The sequence below is a fragment of the Pleurodeles waltl genome, chromosome 3_1 (genome assembly GCF_031143425.1).
Source record: "Pleurodeles waltl isolate 20211129_DDA chromosome 3_1, aPleWal1.hap1.20221129, whole genome shotgun sequence".
Lineage (NCBI taxonomy): Eukaryota > Metazoa > Chordata > Amphibia > Caudata > Salamandridae > Pleurodeles > Pleurodeles waltl.
The window spans coordinates 313,868,510-313,881,797 of NC_090440.1; positions in this window are offsets into that span (position 1 = coordinate 313,868,510).

Here is a 13,288-nt window from a genome sequence, read left to right on the forward strand (position 1 = left end):
CAGTGCCTTGAGACCCTATGGGTGATTAGCTGCACTACAAAAATCACTGATTAATTGATTGATTGAGTGCCTTCATGGCATTGGCTTTGTACCACCTTATTTTGAATTTGTAGTAAATGTTTAAACTATTCTGCTGCTCTAGAACTCCGTTTTTGAGTGGGCTTTTAATTAACTATATTTTTTGCTACTGTCATATGTTCAGAGATGCCTTAATGGAGACACATGGCCTCATGAAATTGAGATTTGACACATTATTTCATCAAATTGTGGCCATTTTACTGAGAAATGTTTGGAGGGGGTGCAAAATTCTCCAGGTCCCAAGCGCCCATAAATTTGTGGTATCACAGGATGGTTTTGAGGTAAAGAGCAGCACCAAGTTTTTGCTTTTAATATTTTTCCCTTATTTTTGTCCCAGGCGTGCATGTCCCTAGTTAGTGAACCTTTCGGTGGGGATCTTCTTGGTGGATTTTGCCAAGATCCTGACTTGCAGTGCTGTTCACGCTCCAGAATGACTTGGATTGCAAGTATAAATAGGGCAGAATTATTCTGATGGTTGAGTGTGTTCAAGTGCTTTATTGAAGTACTGAATCTAATGATGCATGATGGGTTGCTATATTCTCTGTGAGGCTTTTGGTTATGTGATGTTGGTGTTGAGTTCATTGGTGATTTAATTACTGTGATTTTGATGTATTATTATTATTTGTAATTTGCATCAAAAAGGTTTTGCTTTTTATTATTGGGTGATTTGGTTATGGCATTGACTCTATAGAGCTTTATTTTGAATTGTGATTACATCTTTAAACTGTTCTGTTGTCTAGAATTCAGTTTTTGAGTGGGCCCATTACATCAATTAAATGGGTCTGGGTCATTCAGATTGTAATTTTGCTCATTTGTTTATCTAAGGGTAAATGATATTCCCCCACATGTTCTGAAGAGAGCCACTCTGTAGAATTGGGGTGGTGAATCAAACTGGGATCAAACGTGGGCTGACCTTCGGCATCTAGTATGGTCTTGGCATGAAAAGGATCATGAGAGGAGGGAGCTAATTTATTTTTCTTTGCCTGTGGGCCTGACCAAGAGTCTGAATCATCCCCCGCATCTGAATCATTGTCAATATCCAGGTCACCCATTTCATCATCTTAAACTTTGATAGTAGATATAATAATTTTTGGGTTACTGTTGTCTGAGTGTTTTTATTTATTTTTCTATTTAGCACCAGAAATATTCCCCTCCTGAGATGGAGGCCCTGGAGGAACATCGACCTTAACCCCATGTGAGGAATCCTCACCTGTCAATAACGCAGAAAGACATAAGAGACTGAGTGGTTGAGTCACAGTGGCCTTGTGCTTTCTGCTGTCCACCACAGATAGAGCCAATTTGGACTGGGACATCTGTTGAAAAAATGGGTTATTGGCAAGGGCAGGTAAGTACCTACACTTAGCAATAAGCCACTAACCTCCACTTAGGTCCAGTTGGGTCTCAGTAAATTAAACCTAGCTCAACCCTTGGTAGCTTGGCAATGAGCGACTAGGCTTAACTTAGGGGACAGAGTGTAAAGCATTCAAACATCACAAACCAGTAATTAAATAAAACACAGGAAACAGTTTAAAAATCCAAAATCATTTTATTAAAATGGATTATATTTTCATCTTTAAAATTACACAAAAACGAATAAAATCGGATAAGAGGAACCGGAGATATGAATTTTTAAAGAATTATTATTTTCTAGCTCCTAGAAACAAAAAAGCGCCAATCTGGTCATCTGGTCGCACCTCGACCGGGGCAAAGTCAAAAGTTTAATGGCCGACCGCAATCGAGCCCGGCTCGGCTACAGCCCGCAGGAGGCCTGGGTCGAAAGTTTACCTTAGGACAGTCGTTTTTCTGAAGACTTTCTTCAGAGGGACGAACCTGCCAGTCCAATCCGACCTCCTGGAACTCTTCTTTGGATAAGCGTCGCGGGAGTCCTCGGTGGAGATTTTTACCTTCGGACATAGTCCTTTTTTCGAGCTGAAAATCCTTCGACTGGGGCAAACCTGGATCTTGATCTGACGTCCTTGGAGCCCTCCTCGGATATGCTGGCTGGGAGGTCCCGGTCAACTTCCTTCGTTCGGACTTAGTCTCTTTTTTGGAGATTTTCTTCACCGGGACGAACCTGCAAGTCAGGCCGAGTCACGGTTGAGGCAAGCACTCTAGAGTTGCCGTGGCAGGTCGGTCCCTCTATGGAGCTTTTTTTCAAAAGTTCTCCAAACTTCTGGATCTTCTTCCAGGTGTTCCTTTAAGGTTCTTTTGGAGTCCACAGCTCACCCCAAGGTTCCAGAAGCTCTAAGATTCTCCGTGGGGGTGTGGACTACAACTCCCAGAATGCACCTGGTGCAAACTCCTTTTTGGCCACTGGACAGTGGTCAGCTGGTTGGTTTCTTAAGGAGTTGGTGCAGGGGACTCTGGTTAGCAATTTTTCACCTGTAGCAAACAGGGAGTTCCTCCTTGAACCAGTTGAAGCCAGGCAAAGTCCTTCTTGTGGTGAAGCCCAAGTGTGCAGCTGGTGGAGTCCTTAAGAGTGCAGGGTCCAGGTGCAGGCTAGGGGTCCAGCATGGCAGTCCTTCTTCTTCTATAGTTTTTCCTGGTAGGGATCTGGTAGGGAACTGAGGTGTGGGTGCAGGTCTACCAGTTTTATCCCTGCTCTTGGGTGAAAAACAAAGGGGTCTTGGTTCTCCAATCAGGTGCAGGGTCCTTCCCCCTGTGATGACCACTTCCTGGGAAGTGTGGCAAAAATCAATCCCAGGGAGCAACATTCCTCAAAAATCCATCATGGCTGAAAGTGATTTTTGGAGGTTACATCTGGCTGAGCCCACCCACTGGTGTGGCTAAAAATCCTAAACACCCCCCTATCCTGCCCTCTCCGAATCTAATCAAGGGGGCACCTAATTGTCTGGATTTGTAGGATGTGAGGGTGTTGCTGGATTGCTCCAAATGTCCTTCTCTGCCTTTGAAGACCAGTTTGGCAGCCCTCCCCTTTCCTGCTTCACTATCTGCAGAGAGGAGACCTCCTCCCCCAGACATATCTCTTTGTGTGGAGCCAGGCCCCTTCACACCTCATCAAGGCAGCCTGGCTAGGCTGCCAGAGGCTGGCCAATCAGAGCACAGCAGCAAAAACACTGCTGGGCTGAAGCTGGCAACTTTTCAGGTAAAGTTTAAAACTCTTTACCTGAACAAGTTATATTAAATCCAACAACTGGAAGTTGTGAGATTTATTATAACAATTAATTTGATACCAAACTTCTGGTATCTGTTACTTAAGGGGACTTTAAAAATTAAAATAAAGTCTCCCCATTCTAGCCTATGGAGGCCATTCACTACAATGAGGGAAAAACGAATTTGGCTGTTTTACCTCACCAGGGCTTATAAAACTATTTTTATAAAGTCCCTGCTTATAGTTCCATGGCACCCAGCCCTAGGGGCACCTAGGGCACACCTTATGGGTGACTTATGTGTACAAATAAGGTAGTTTAAGACTTAGGAACTACTTTTAATTCCAAAGTCGAATTTGCATGTAACTTTAATTTAAAAGCAGCCAGCAAGGCAGGCCTGCCTTTAAAATGATACTGGGCACCTCAGCAGTGCACCTATGGGAGCACTACCTCTGCCGGGGTCCCTAAACCTACCTGCCCTGTCATATACTAGGGACTTATAGGTAGGTTGACTTAGCCAATTATAATTAGCCTAATTTGCATACTGATTTTACACAGAGCACAGGCCCTGGGACTGGTTAGCAGTACCCAGGGCACCATCAGAGTCAGGAAAACACGAGCAAAAAGTGGAAAATGGGGGCAAAAAATTAGGGGGCCTCTGCAATCAGCCCTGTTCTCTCACAACCTCAAATTGAGAATAGTATTTTCAAAGTCTTTTAAATATTTTAGTCATGGAAGATAAAACAGCTTGAGCCACAGAGGATTTAATTAAATCAGTTAAATTATTCTTATTTCGTTACTTTCTTCAAAACAGAAAGAATTGTCCAGTTCCATAATGATAGTGATAGGAAATATGAGCAGTACTATAGAAAATGGAGAAAGAAAAAGACCAGGACTTCAAGGGTTCATTTGTAGAGAAGTCAACAACGAGTCTGGGGACATGTCACATTTAACAAATTGTGAGGTACTTATCTTGGGCTGCTTGAAGTGAAGTTAGGTATAATAGACTATTCCTTAGTGTTGGTTGGTGAAGTGTACTACGAATATGCTTCGGTCCCATTGGCCTGTTGTTCTTGGCCTCATGGGACGTGTAGTTCTTAAGTTTCTTGCCTGCTGTTATTCATTAAAGCAAGATAAGAGATAGCATAATACTCACCTCTGTATCTTTAATAAAATTAAGACTTTCCTTCATAAATTACTAAGAATATATTAATTCTTTCTGATTCAGGAATATTTAGTCATGGACCAACCATTGTTTTTCGGTATTTTGGGGGTGGAGGAGACTAAACTCAAGTTTTCTCATAGAAAACAGTGTAAACTACTCTTATCTGTTAGAAAATATGATTTGGACGAATGCACAAAATTCTATAAAAAATGACTTGCCTCCTTCTTGTGCTTTTCTTCAGGAAAACAACCACTGTTTACACGTCATTACGCTCTCGTGTTGCTCACTGAAGAACAGAGTGTTTGTACTTAAGGTTAGGTGTTTTTATTCTGCCATTTTTTTTTTACCTCAGCTGCAGGTGATTAACCAACCTGAAGGTAAAAGAAAAAGTTAAACATGTTAAGGAACAAGACTGACTTCCTCTTCTCGGGAGTCGTGTGGAATGCTTGCCAGACACGCCCTTCCGTGGGCTGCACCTGCAGCCGGCGTTCACAGTGCTACCAAAGTGCACAGGACTGCGGTCTGAGTGCACCAGCAGAGTCTAGGCGGTACAGGCACTGTACCTAACATACCAACCAGATAAAGCGGCGAAGAGGTCACTTCTGTGGTATGTTGCACAGCAGACTCGCAATGCAACGTGTAATTTAGGGTAATTTTATATTGAACTCCGGTTTATCTTGAACTAGCAGTGATATATTAGGATAATCACTGCAGGAAACAAGTAAACTGCCTCAAAAAAGTAGGCATGGCGCTCCATGGTGGGGAAGGGAGACGGGTGGGGTTGTTGGTCGGTGATTCGGGCGCCTTCATGCCGAACTGAATCTACCAGGGACGTGAATAGGACAGTTTAGCTGGTTTATTTCCTTACGATACAGTGCAGGAAAAAGTCTCTTAATATGAAAGCAGATCATCAAAAAATCCCCCGTTAAGGTCGTTTGTAAGAGAGATGAGAGGAAAAAGGAAGAAACTGAGTGATGAAACGAAATACACCAAGTCTTACCGTACGTCATTATGCAAGCACCATGTCTGCTGCACAATGTATTTTACCTTCAGTTCAACACACGAACCTATGTAAGTATGACGGTTTACCACGTCTTGTCTTCCTCATCCCAGTCCTAATCTTGTAAGCATTCCTGTTCATAAAGGAAGTGTTTTCCTTGAATCGCTCTTCCATTTATTTTACTTTCATATTCATACATACGAAATAGAATGTCGTTGTCTTTACTTTCTCTCTGTTCCAAAATACTCCGTCCTCACCGCCCATAAGACTTTATCCACACATTACTTCTTGTTTCTTTCCCTATCAGAAAGGTGGGATGGCAGTTTCTTCAAAATTAGAGGTTCACCTATAGTGTCTAAGCATTTGTTCACTGCGCTTCACTATAGCGAGCACTATTATCGCGTTTGTTGGACTTTTGCTTATGCAGGGTCATCCCCAGACTTTTTTGCCTCCTGCCTCCTATTTTTTTCTGACATGTTGCTGTTGGCTTTTCAACTCTGAGCACTTTACCACTGCTAACCAGTGCTAAAGTGCATATGCTCTCCTGTTTAAATTGTATGTAAGTGGTTTATCCATGATTGGCATATTTGATTTACTAGTAAGTCCCTAGTAAGGTGCACTAGAGGTGCCAGGGCCTGTAAATCAAATGCTACTAGTGGGCCTGCAGCACTGGTTGTGCCACCCACATAAGTAGCTCTGTAATCATGTCTCAGACCTGCCCCTGCAGTGTCTGTATGTGTATTTTTACACTGTAAATTCGACTTGGCAAGTGTACCCACTTGCCAGGCCTAAACCTTCCCTTTCCTTACATGTAAGGCACCCCTAAGGTAGGCCCTAGGTAGCCCCAAGGGCAGGGTGCAGTGTATGGATAAGGTAGGACATATAGTAATGTGGTTTATATGTCCTGACAGTGAAATACTGCCAATTTCGTTTTCACTGTTGCAAGGTCTGTCTCTCTCTCATAGGATAATATGGGGGCTACCTTTAAATATGATTAAAGTGTAGATTCCCCTAGAGAGTAGATGGACATGTGGAGTTTGGGACCCCTGAACTCACAATTTAAAAATACATCTTTTAGTAAAGTTGATTTTGAGATTGTGCGTTTGAAAATGCCACTTTTAGAAAGTGAGCATTTTCTTGCTTAAACCATTCTGTGACTCTGCCTTGTTTGTGGATTCCCTGTCTGGGTCAGTTTGACAGTTGGGTTGTTTTTCACCTCACACCAGACAGTGACACAAAGGGAGCTGGGGTGTGATCTGCATTTCCTGATTAGCCATCTCTGCTAGGAGGGAGGGGTGGAGTGGTCACTCTCATCTGAAAGGACTGTGCCTGCCTCTGACAATGCTGTCTCCAGCCCCCTGGTGTGTGTCTGAGGCCTTGCCTGGGCAAGGCAGGATTTCACAAGAAGGTGTGAGTCCCCTTTGAAGGAAGGTGACTTCAAAGACTAAAATGGGTATAAGAAGGGCACCCAAACTTACAAACTTCAGAAACACTTCTGGAATCAAGAGGAACCTCTGCCTGGAGAAGAGCTGATCGCTGAGGAACCAGTGCTGCCCTGCCTGTGACTGTGCTTTGTGGAGCTTTCCTGCAGTGCTGCTTCTGCCAGAGTAAGAGGGCAAAGACTGGACTTTGTGTGCCTTCCACCTTGAAGAAGAAATCTCCAAGGGCTTGACGTAGAGCTTGCCTCCTGTTGTTGAAGTCTCAGGGATAGCAAAGACTTCTTCCTGCCAGCACCTGGAGTCTCTGGAGAGACCCCTACTCTGCTCTGTGGTGCCCTTCCAGTTCCTGGGACCCTGAAAGGAGAGGCTGGCAGCCTAAGGACAAAAATACACGCACCGAGCGCCGTGCGGAGAAAAGATCGACGCGAATCCGATCGCGGCTGAGAAAACGACGCGACGCCGGTTCCGCAGCTGAGAAACGACGCCGCAGGAAACGCGACCGAAAAACCGACGCCCGGAGCAGGAGAAACGACGCGCAGCATCGCTGACGGAGGCTGAGAGATCGCACCCTGCGCCGCGGGACTTTCGGATCGTCGTGTGGCTGGCTTTTTCAACGCGCACCGCCGTGCCGAGTTGTTTTCGACGCACACAGCCGTGCAGGGGTACTTTCGACGCACACCGCCCGTGCGGGGTTATTTTTGACGCAAACCAGGTACATTTTCACGCTAGCAGCGCTAGTGTGGTGTTACAACTACCTAAAGACTCTTTTTATTTTAAACCTTTAAAAAATCATAACTTGACTTGTGTATGTTGGATTTTTGTCGTTTTGGTCTTGTTTTGTCTAGATAAATATTTCCTATTTTTCTAAACTGGTGTTGTGTCATTTTGTAGTGTTTTCATTAAGTTACTGTGTGTGTTGATACAAATACTTTACGCCCAGCACTCTGAGGTTAAGCCTACTGCTCTGCCAAGCTACCAAGGGGGTAAGCAGGGGTTAGCTGAGGGTGATTCTCTTTTATCCTAACTAGAGTGAGGGTCCTTGCTTGAACAGGGGGTAACCTGACTGTCAACCAGAGACCCCATTTCTAACATTGGTGACCAGCGGTCGGGATTTGGACTTGTATTTGTACTTGACATACAGTAATTGAGCGTACACTACTGTTTTGATCTCAGACCACTACGTGACCACATACTACTTGTTTGGTGATCTTTTGATTTTTCTCTTAAGGACTCTTTTTATTCTACTTCCATGATTTTGCTGATCCCTTGACTGATTCTTTTTACTTCATTGGGAAATTATTTTTTTTCTGCCTTTGGAACTTTGCACTTGTGACCATCATGTCTCAATCTGGAGATGCAACAGCTGGAGCTGTGTTTGAAATGGAGAAACTGAAGGAGTACTCAGTTGCTCAATTGAAACAGTTCCTTAAAGATCTTGACTGTCCCACTGAGAGCTCCACCAGGGAGGGGGAGCTGCAACAGGCACAGAGGGCCTGGGTGACAATCAAGAAGGCTGGAAGGCACACAGAGGAGGAGAATATGGGGGGGGAAGTGCAGAGGATACACAGTGGTGTAGTGGAGGAACCTGTTACGCCTGGGGGGAGGGTCCCCAGGAGGGATGGCAGGGTGTCACCCAAGGGTCTGACTCCTGAAGAGTTACAGGACAGACAGGCAGAAAGGGTTCGCCGGTTGGAGGCAGAAAAGTTGAGGATGCAAAGGGAGTATGACAAGTGGGAAGAGTTGGAAGAAAGGAGGAGGAACTTAGAGATTAAAAAAATGATTTATGCTTACGAGCTTAAATTGAAAGAGCTGGAAGTCATGAGGGCTGAGTCCAGCTGGAATGGTGGCAGCAACAATTGTATATCCAGTGATGCTGCAGAAGTGCACATGCCCAGAGAGGTGGTGCCCTACTTGAAGGAGGGAGTTAACACACGCCAGGAGGTTCAGGGGTATGAGGTAGCTCCAGTGATGCACAGGGTCCCTGAGGTGGATTGGGGAACTGGCATGGGGAGTCATATTCCTACTGGTGGGAGGGACACTCTACTGACTCTAGGTGAGAGTGACAGGGAGAGGGGTTCCCCCCAGGTAGAAGTCCTGGTTATGGAGTGTGAAAACATCCCAGAAGAGTGTGGGTTGAGTGTCAGGGACAGTCAGGTACTGTCTCACCAGTCTCAGGAGGGTGATGTGGGGTGCTTTGTCAAAGCAGAGTCACTGGATGGTTGGGTGAAGGGTACTTTGGTTAATTCATGTGAGGGGCTGAGTGATGTAATTGCTGGAGAGCATATGTCTAGTCCTTATTTTCCAGAGCTATGCCAACACCAGGTGGAGTGTGAGTTCTCTGACCCCAGGGAGCTTACAATGGAGGCAGACCTCTTGGTGAGTACCAGAGAGTCTGAAGAGGCATTTGGGGGTGCTCCTGAGAGGAGTGGTCTAGGTAGTTCCCAACCAGGTGAGGTAGGGAAGGATTGTAGTGTCCCAGGTAGGTCCCAGTGTAGTGGGATGGGTGAGGGACCCCATGTCCCGTCTCAGAGGAGAGGGAATGGGGATGGGTTGAGGCCCAAGGTGCCCGAGATCCGGTCCCAGGTCCTGGAGGGTTCCCTGCGGGAACACCAGGAGGGGAGCCTAGCCTGTACCATAGGGCCATCTGTTGAGGGAGACCCCACAGTGTCAGGAGAACTTGGGGGGGCGGCTGTAGCCAGCGTCCCACCAGTTCTGGTGTCTGGCAGTACCACTCCTAGTGAGGGGGTGCAGAAGTCCAGACAGAGGGTTGAGAGGGGGTTGCGGACCCCAGTGGAGAACCTGGAGGGTCAGGGGTCAGCTCTGAGAGCAGAGCCCCCCATGAATGACCTTGGTGAGACCATTTCTGGGTTGGGGGAATCCAGACTCTGTCAGATGGGCAGAGGTCAGGGGACCTGCGCCAGCCAGACTCTTGTGTGGCCCTTCGGGACAGTGTGTCCCTTGAGGGGGGTAAGTGTGCCTCCCTGGAAGTCCTGGTGTGCCAGGCAATGGTTCAACCGCAGGGTGGTGACTCTGGGTTGAATGATCAGGTTCAGGGGGTAAACTCTGACCTGATGGGGGGTAAGTGTGCTCCCAAGGAAGTCCTGGTGTGCCAGGCAGTGGTTCAACCGCAGGGTGGTGACCCTAGGTTGGATGACCAGGTTCAGAGGGTAAACTCTGACCTGGTAGGGGGTAGGTATGCCCCCCAGGAAGCCCTGGTTTGCCAGGCAGTGATCCAGTCTGTGGGTACAGACCCTGGATTGGGAGGCCCGGTTAAGGGTGTCCCCCCTGACCTGGAGGAAGGGGCTACTGCTAACGGTGCCCCTACCATGTTGTCTTCTGGGGGGGCCACTCCTAGTTGGGTGGTTCAGGACCCCAGAAGAGAGGGCAGGGGGAGGGAAGCCTCACCCCTGGCCCTGGTCCAACCTGAAGGTACAGACCCCAGGTTGGAGGATCAGTTGCAGGTTAACATCCCTGCACTGATGGAAGAATTGTGCAGGACTGCTTCTACAAGCACCCTGACAGTTTTTGACTCTGGGGGTGCCGCTTCTGCAGGGAGGGTACAGAGCCCCAGAGGGGAGGACCAGGGTCAGGTTAACATCCCTGACCTGGTGGAAGAGAGAGTGGTCAAAGGGTGCCAGGCACCTGGGGCTACCACCCCCCACTCTCCACAGTCACAGTGGTTAGAGAGGCCTGAGGTCGGGCTCTCATCCCTGACAGTTGTCTGGGGCCACTGTGGCTTGCTGTCCTGGTGGACAGAGTTGCCCCTGGGGGGGGGAGGACGAGAGTCACACCCCGGGGGTGGAGTGGGCAACACCACTGTGTTGGCCCTGGTGGTACTATCTGCCCATTGCAATACATCTGTGAGCAAAGTAAAGTTAGGTGTTGCACAGATGGTGTCTGTAGATGTGGAGAAGGGTTCCCCATGGGTTAGCTTAGTGGGCCCTGAGAGTATGGACAGAGGGATCCAACTGGAGTCAGGAAGGCGTAGAACTGGAACATGCCCCTGCTGTTGTGGGCCTGGGTCCCTGTTCTATCGCCCCAATCAGGGAAGTACATCAAGGTATTGATTGTTCTCCCCTGGCTTTAGGCTGGTAGGGGGTCGTGTTGGACTTTTGCTTATGCAGGGTCATCCCCAGACTTTTTTGCCTCCTGCCTCCTATTTTTTTCTGACATGTTGCTGTTGGCTTTTCAACTCTGAGCACTTTACCACTGCTAACCAGTGCTAAAGTGCATATGCTCTCCTGTTTAAATTGTATGTAAGTGGTTTATCCATGATTGGCATATTTGATTTACTAGTAAGTCCCTAGTAAGGTGCACTAGAGGTGCCAGGGCCTGTAAATCAAATGCTACTAGTGGGCCTGCAGCACTGGTTGTGCCACCCACATAAGTAGCTCTGTAATCATGTCTCAGACCTGCCCCTGCAGTGTCTGTATGTGTATTTTTACACTGTAAATTCGACTTGGCAAGTGTACCCACTTGCCAGGCCTAAACCTTCCCTTTCCTTACATGTAAGGCACCCCTAAGGTAGGCCCTAGGTAGCCCCAAGGGCAGGGTGCAGTGTATGGATAAGGTAGGACATATAGTAATGTGGTTTATATGTCCTGACAGTGAAATACTGCCAATTTCGTTTTCACTGTTGCAAGGTCTGTCTCTCTCTCATAGGATAATATGGGGGCTACCTTTAAATATGATTAAAGTGTAGATTCCCCTAGAGAGTAGATGGACATGTGGAGTTTGGGACCCCTGAACTCACAATTTAAAAATACATCTTTTAGTAAAGTTGATTTTGAGATTGTGCGTTTGAAAATGCCACTTTTAGAAAGTGAGCATTTTCTTGCTTAAACCATTCTGTGACTCTGCCTTGTTTGTGGATTCCCTGTCTGGGTCAGTTTGACAGTTGGGTTGTTTTTCACCTCACACCAGACAGTGACACAAAGGGAGCTGGGGTGTGATCTGCATTTCCTGATTAGCCATCTCTGCTAGGAGGGAGGGGTGGAGTGGTCACTCTCATCTGAAAGGACTGTGCCTGCCTCTGACAATGCTGTCTCCAGCCCCCTGGTGTGTGTCTGAGGCCTTGCCTGGGCAAGGCAGGATTTCACAAGAAGGTGTGAGTCCCCTTTGAAGGAAGGTGACTTCAAAGACTAAAATGGGTATAAGAAGGGCACCCAAACTTACAAACTTCAGAAACACTTCTGGAATCAAGAGGAACCTCTGCCTGGAGAAGAGCTGATCGCTGAGGAACCAGTGCTGCCCTGCCTGTGACTGTGCTTTGTGGAGCTTTCCTGCAGTGCTGCTTCTGCCAGAGTAAGAGGGCAAAGACTGGACTTTGTGTGCCTTCCACCTTGAAGAAGAAATCTCCAAGGGCTTGACGTAGAGCTTGCCTCCTGTTGTTGAAGTCTCAGGGATAGCAAAGACTTCTTCCTGCCAGCACCTGGAGTCTCTGGAGAGACCCCTACTCTGCTCTGTGGTGCCCTTCCAGTTCCTGGGACCCTGAAAGGAGAGGCTGGCAGCCTAAGGACAAAAATACACGCACCGAGCGCCGTGCGGAGAAAAGATCGACGCGAATCCGATCGCGGCTGAGAAAACGACGCGACGCCGGTTCCGCAGCTGAGAAACGACGCCGCAGGAAACGCGACCGAAAAACCGACGCCCGGAGCAGGAGAAACGACGCGCAGCATCGCTGACGGAGGCTGAGAGATCGCACCCTGCGCCGCGGGACTTTCGGATCGTCGTGTGGCTGGCTTTTTCAACGCGCACCGCCGTGCCGAGTTGTTTTCGACGCACACAGCCGTGCAGGGGTACTTTCGACGCACACCGCCCGTGCGGGGTTATTTTTTACGCAAACCAGGTACATTTTCACGCTAGCAGCGCTAGTGTGGTGTTACAACTACCTAAAGACTTTTTATTTTAAACCTTTAAAAAATCATAACTTGACTTGTGTATGTTGGATTTTTGTCGTTTTGGTCTTGTTTTGTCTAGATAAATATTTCCTATTTTTCTAAACTGGTGTTGTGTCATTTTGTAGTGTTTTCATTAAGTTACTGTGTGTGTTGATACAAATACTTTACGCCCAGCACTCTGAGGTTAAGCCTACTGCTCTGCCAAGCTACCAAGGGGGTAAGCAGGGGTTAGCTGAGGGTGATTCTCTTTTATCCTAACTAGAGTGAGGGTCCTTGCTTGAACAGGGGGTAACCTGACTGTCAACCAGAGACCCCATTTCTAACATCGTTGTGTTGAATGACTCCTCTGCCTTGATTGGTATAGAATCAGGTGGGACTCCTGGAACCCTGTGGTAATGAGAACAGTGCACCATAGGGCAGGCGAGTGGACTCAGTAAGCCGACCTCCTGCAGATGTGTACTTCGAAAGCTTGTGCTGAGTCGAGACAAAGGTAGCTATGAGTGCATCTTCCTGGATCGTTCTAGACAGTTGATGGGGCTGTCTAGAGCTATTTGTGTACTTCGTCTCATTTTGAGTGTAAGGGTTATCCAAGCCCT